Raw genomic sequence first — 6,798 nt, forward strand, 5'->3', positions numbered from 1 at the left:
GACTCTGTTTCAAAGTTGAAACAGTGGCACTGATAAGAGTCCCAACCAATCCGGATAGATCGTATCTAGTCTAGGTGTAGGCGTTACTCGTTTACAACTCGAGCCAGGTACAGGTAATGGCTTACAAATCCTGTGTATCATATCCATAATTCAGCACATCTTTTCCCCTCCCGACAGTCCACCACCCCCCCCCCCCCCCCCTCCACCCCGACAGTACACTCTCCGCACGTTCTACCCCCACCCCCTTCTCCTGGTACAGTGGAACCCCCCTTTTAAGACCTCCAAAAATCTGACAAAATCGGGTCTTAAAAAGAAGGGAGTCTGAGAAAACAGGATCTTAAAAGGGCGGAAGTCTTAAACATTTTTCTTTAAAAGGGGGTTCCAGAGTACTGTACTGTTAAACGCTGTTTGTCACAAAATAACGAATAGGCCTACATTGTGAGTGCATTGTTTTAAAAGTCTCGCTGCGTGCGGCGAATCTTGGGCTGATTAATTTTTATAGTCTTAGGTAATGGCCGTTTTCTGCCATCTTTAGTGCAAACTTGCACAACGGTCGCGACGTGGTAGGTGAGCGTAAAAATGTTATTGCCTGTCGTGTGTAGCTGTGTGTGTGTGGTGTGTGTGTGTGTGTGTGTGTGTGTGTGTGTGTGATTGTGTGTGTGTGTGTGTGTGTGTGTGTAGTTTATTTGTGTGTGCGTGCGTCTCTCTGCTTGTTTGTATGTAGTTTTGTATATATACACTTATGTACACGCACAATAACGAGACACCAAGAAGCAGACATGCAGTCCCCCCTGTCCCACCCCCGAACCCCACTCCCACTTTTTCTCTCTTTTTGTTATCCAGAAGTCCGTTTTCTTTTTAAATACGTGTCATACGTGAGTGTGGTGCAAATGGAAAAAAAAACATTGCAAAAAAAACAACATGTTCTTTCGCCTCGAATAACGACCAATTTCATCGCCCTGCTCGACAACAACCCTTGTCTGAAGACAAATAACATTGTCTTAAAAGAAACTGTCCTAAATCTGATGGCTTTTAGACAGTATTGCACTGGTCTGTTGCAGATTTATGACCTCTGACTGCACCTAAAATGTGTGCTTCGTCAGCTTCGTTTATTTCTCTTTTTACATTTAGTCAAGTTTTGACTAAATGTTTTAACATAGAGGGGGAATCGAGACGAGGGTCGTGGTGTATGTGTGTGTGTGTGTGTGTGTGTGTGTGTGTGTGTGTGTGTGTGTGTGTGTGTGTGTGCGTGTGTGTGTCTGTGTGTCTGTGTGTCTGTGTCTGTGCGTGTGTGTGTGTAGAGCAATTCAGATTAAACTACTGGACCGATCTTTATGAAATTTTACATGAGAGTTTCTCGGTATGAAATCCCTAGACGTTTTTTTCTTTTTTTCGATAAATGTCTTTTATGACGTCATATCAAGCTTTTTGTAAAAGTTGAGGCGGCACTGTCACACCTTCATTTTTCAATCAAATTGATTGAAATTTTGGCCAAGCAATCTTCGACGAAGGCCGGACTTCGGTATTGCATTTCAGCATGGAGGCTTAAAAAATATAGGCACCGTAAGCCTCCCGTAAACCATCACAGAGCTCCCCGAGCGTCTACATACAGTACAAGCATACTTCCATTTGAACGCTCACCGAACGGGAACATCCTGGCTGCTTTCTGTCGAGCGTGAGAAATTTTCAAAGAATTTATTTTCGTGGACTTGCTCCTCTACAACAATGGCGCCTCGTTTTGGTGCTCTTATGAATATTCAATACCGGAAATCACGCCCGGACAGTAAGCCTCCCGTAAACCATCACAGATACTGTCAGGCTTTTACACACAGTACAAACACCCTTCCATTTGAACGCTCACCAAACGGGAACACCCTAGGTGCTCTACATAAAGAGCGAGCAATTTTTAAAGAATTAATTTTGCAGATTATCTCGAACACTTTTTGGACCCATCCTGAACTCAGGTCAAAAATGAGTTACTTCCCTTCGGGTCTCATTCTATCGATGTAAACTGGCCATAGCCGTGGATCGATGATTATCAGAATGTTTTTGGACCGTGGTGCGTTTTTGCGCTAGACCTAACTTTTAAAATCTAAATAATGAATTGACAGCTTGTTACACAAACATTCTTTAATCATAAAATAATTCTTTTTTCATCAAGACCAGATCAGTACAATTGGAAGTTGTGAAAGTTTGAAAAAAGAAAAGCCCGGAAGCAGGGTCACGCAAGGGTCGTAGCAGACGACGGTTTATGCATATCGCCGTTCCTCTCAACAGTCAAAAGCCATCGCTAGAGTTCTTGTGAACCACAGCCGTTTGTTTCGTGCATAAAAATGTGCTATTGTAGATAAGCTCACATCGAGTCGCATTCAAATGACTAACTGACGACTACATTGTGAAAAAGGGAAACTGGATCACACGGGTTCACGATGGCTCAGGGGTAAGATAAACCACGCAAAAATAAATTCTTTGAAAATTGTTCGCTCTTTACTGAGGGCACCTAGGATGTTCTCAATAGGTGAGTGTTTAAATGAAAGGGTGTTTGTACTGTGTGAAAAAGCCTGACCGTATCTGTGATGGTTTACGGGAGGCTTACTGTGCCTTTGGTCATTAAAAATCTGAAAATTGTAATTAACATTATTTTTTTTATAAAACGATCCAAAATTACTTTTATTTTATTTTTCATCATGTTCTGATTCAAAAAACATATAAATATGTTATATTCGGATTAAAAACAAGCTCTGAAAATTAAAAATATAAAAATTATGATTAAAATTAAATTTCCGAAATCGTTTTAAAAACCATTTCATCTTATTCCTTGTCGGTTCCTGATTCCAAAAACATATAGATATTATATGTTTGGATTAAAAACACGCTCAGAAAGTTAAAACGAAGAGAGGTACAGTAAAGCATAGCAGCACAGCGCAAACGCTACCGCGCTGAACAGGCTCGTCACTTTCACTGCCTTTTGCACTAGCGGCGGACTACGGTCATTGTGGAAAAATGCAGTGCGTTCAGTTTCATTCTGTGAGTTACACAGCTTGACTAAATGTAGTAATTTCGCCTTACGCGACTTGTTTCTACCTTCCCGTGGACATCTGCCCGAGTCTTTCGTTTGAGTAGTTTTTGGTATTCAATATTGTGTCTGTCGTAGAAGAGTCTTTTCAGCAAAGATTTGAGTCAATGGAGACTTTACACTATGTGCCATGTGGCAAGTTACATGTCTACCAGAGGCCTTACGGAGTCTGCATTATATTATGTGCACAATTATGTTAATCACTGAATTTCCGTCTTCTATTTTCCACACAGCTTTATTTAAACTTCGACATTTACAAAGTTTAAAGAGTGTTGGCGTGTACTTGTCCGGGTGTCTGTGTCTGTCTGTCTGTCTGTCTCTCAGTCATGACGCTCTCTCTTCTATCTCTCTCTCACACACACACACACACACACAAACACACACAAAGGCACGCACGCATGCGCAAGCACGCACGCACGCTCGTACGTACGCACGCACACACACACAAACACACACACACAAACACACAAACATACGCACACACCATCCTCAACCATCCAGCCCCCATCCTTACCAACACACACACTTTTAATGTTGTTGATCTACGCAGATACATTTTATGGTCGAACTTCTTTTCTTTTCTTTGACTTTGAGCTTTCTAAAATGAGTCCTCCACTTATCACCCAGTCTTGTTTTCTCTCGTTCTCAGACTCCTGGGAGAGACTTGGGAAGAAAACTTGTATTGATCTTTCCAAGGTTGATATATGTACGCGACACACTGGACTCTACCTCTCTTTCTTTTGACTTGCACGCTGCACTGCACGCAACACTTTCAGGTTGCTTGTGGTAGGTGGGGCGAGAAGGTAATGGGGGGGGGGGGGGGGGAAGGGGGGGAGGGGGAGGATTAGAGAGTGACAGAGAGTCTGTGTAGTATGTGTGTGTGTGATAGTGTGTTAGTGTGTGTGTGTGTGTGTGTGTGAGTGTGTGTGTGTGTTTGTTAGTGTGTGTGTGTGTGTGTGTGTGTGCTTGGGTATGTGTATATGTGTGTGTGTGTGTGTGAGTATGTGTGTACCCCCGTTTCCACAGGTTTGGTTGCCTAAATCACCATAAGGCAACCATCCACACGTGGATGGCAACCTAAACTCTGGATGGCAACCTAATTGTGTGGATGGTCGCTTCATTTAACACCGTTAAATTGACTTTTTTGACGGAAAGAATGTCATAACAATGTTCAAAATGACATTCTTTCCGTCCTCTATAGGCGACGAAATAGGTCAAATTTTGTGCATTTTTTAGTGCAAAATTCTTCGATGCCGGAGCGAGTACTGCACCCAGTGCTGTTGTAGTGCAAGTGCACTAGAAAGGCACTACACCCAGTGCCGCCTCTTAGGTAACCATCCACACTTTAGGTACGTGTGGATGTATGTGCGCGTATCTGAGTGTGTTTCTGTATGTCAGTGTCTCGGTTCTTTCTTTCTTTATTGGGTGTTTAACGTCGTTTTCAACCACATATCGCGACGGCGAAAGGGGGGAGATGGGATAGAGCCACTTGTCAATTGTTTCTTGTTCACAAAAGCACTAATCAAAAATTTGCTCCAGGGGCTTGCAACGTAGTACAATGTATGACCTTACTGGGAGAATGCAAGTTTCCAGTACAAAGGACTTAACATTTCTTACATACTGCTTGACTAAAATCTTTACAAAAATTGACTATATTCTATACAAGAAACACTTAACAAGGGTAAAAAGAGAAACAGAATCCGTTTGTCGCCTCTTACGACATGCTGGGGAGCATCGGGTAAATTCTTCCCCCTAACCCGCGGGGGGTAGTGTCTCGGTGCTTGAGTGTCTCGGTTTGTTTGTTTTTTTGTTTGCTTAACGCCCAGCCGACCACGAAGGGCCATATCAGGGCGGTGCTGCTTTGACATATAACGTGCGCCACACACAAGACAGAAGTCGCAGCACAGGCTTCATGTCTCACCCAGTCACATTATTCTGACACCGGACCAACCAGTCCTAGCACTAACCCCATAATGCCAGACGCCAGGCGGAGCAGCCACTAGATTGCCAATTTTAAAGTCTTAGGTATGACCCGGCCGGGGTTCGAACCCACGACCTCCCGTTCACGGGGCGGACGCCTTACCACTAGGCCAACCGTGCCGGTAGTGTCTCGGTGCTTGAGTTCAATCCACGAAAGTAACTGTAAAGACCTGCCATCAACTAAAGCTACAAATATTGCCACACTGTTTGTTTGTTTGTTTAAGTTAAGTTTGCTTGTTTGCTTCGTTGTTTGTTTAATGTCGTTACGTTCTACAACCCCTACCCGTTAAATCGCCATTTCCTTTATCCTCCCCCTTTTCATTTGTATCATTCCCATCACAAACGGCTATCATCTCAGTCTGATTATATTGTACTGTACTTTGATAGTAGAAAACATCGCTCAAGACTCAATCTCTCTTACTGTTTCTTGAATGGACACTGTAAAATGTCTTGATGGTACAGTAATGTCACAGTAAATGTCTGTATTCGATTTCCCATCACAAAATGACTTATTATGAAGAACGAAATATTGATGTACGGTTGGAAGAGGTAAAGAACGGAAATGGCAGAGAGAGAGAGAGAGAGAGAGAGAGAGAGAGAGAGAGAGAGAGAGAGAGAGAGAGAGAGAGAGAGAGAGAGAGAGAGAATTGAATTGAACTTTATTTAGAGAGAGAGAGAGAGTGGGGAGGGAGAAAGAGAAAGAGAGAGACAGAGAGTGAGCGACAGAGAGAGAGAGAGATACAGAGAGACACAGAGAGAGAGAGAGAGAGAGAGAGAGAGAGAGAGAGAGACTCGAAGCATAGGCCCATGAACCGTTTTTCTAGGAATTTCACATGTCTGTACTTGTTTAATAACAACAAAGTTAGTAGACCCTTCCAGAAATGTAATTCAACACGTCGACGAGTTTGAGAAATGATGCACACACACAACTCAAAAACACCCCCCACACACAACCAACCCACAACCCCCCACCCCCACAAGGGCCTATAGATCTATTTCGTCCACTAGTTTTACTGACCCACCCATCTGTACATAAATACCACTGATGAAAAGGCCATGCATGCCACATGAATAATTAACTATTGAGGAGCTTTAGACCTATCGTGTCCACTAGTTTGACGGATTCACAGACCTGTAGATATATAGACCACTAACCTGACGTAACCGTGATTAGTGCTAAGTCGCTATAGACCTATCATGTCCACTGGTTTTAATTAGTTCACACACCCGTACATGAGACCACCGTGTTGAAATTAAAGACCATGCGTGCTGTAGGAGAACTACGTGGCCATAGCCCTACGTATATCGTGTCCATGCATTAGTAATACTGATTCACACACCTTTAGATATATAGACCACTAGCACTGTGTTGAATAGACCTTGAGTGCTTCAGGAGCACTGAGTGGCTATATAAAAGACCCTTCGTGTTCCGTCGATGTGAGCATATCGACTGGTGAGTCCACAAAACCAGATTAAACCGTCACTCTGTCCGATACAGCACCAGCATCAGCAGTCAAGTACTCGTAGGACCAACGCCATGTCTTAGTCTCATCTTGCAACTACAATCAAAGTGCCTGAGCCTTTCATAGTAATATTTTCTTCAGTCATCCTAGCAGGTCAAGCCTCGATGCGATCTGTAACACGTACTTAGTACTTTGTTAGCTTGTTCCCTTTTTGAAAATTCAGACGTTATATATGCCAAGAAATTTCCTGCATCCAGGATTTCAAAAAAGCTGGGAAAT

The sequence above is a fragment of the Littorina saxatilis genome, linkage group LG5 (assembly GCF_037325665.1).
Source record: "Littorina saxatilis isolate snail1 linkage group LG5, US_GU_Lsax_2.0, whole genome shotgun sequence".
Lineage (NCBI taxonomy): Eukaryota > Metazoa > Mollusca > Gastropoda > Littorinimorpha > Littorinidae > Littorina > Littorina saxatilis.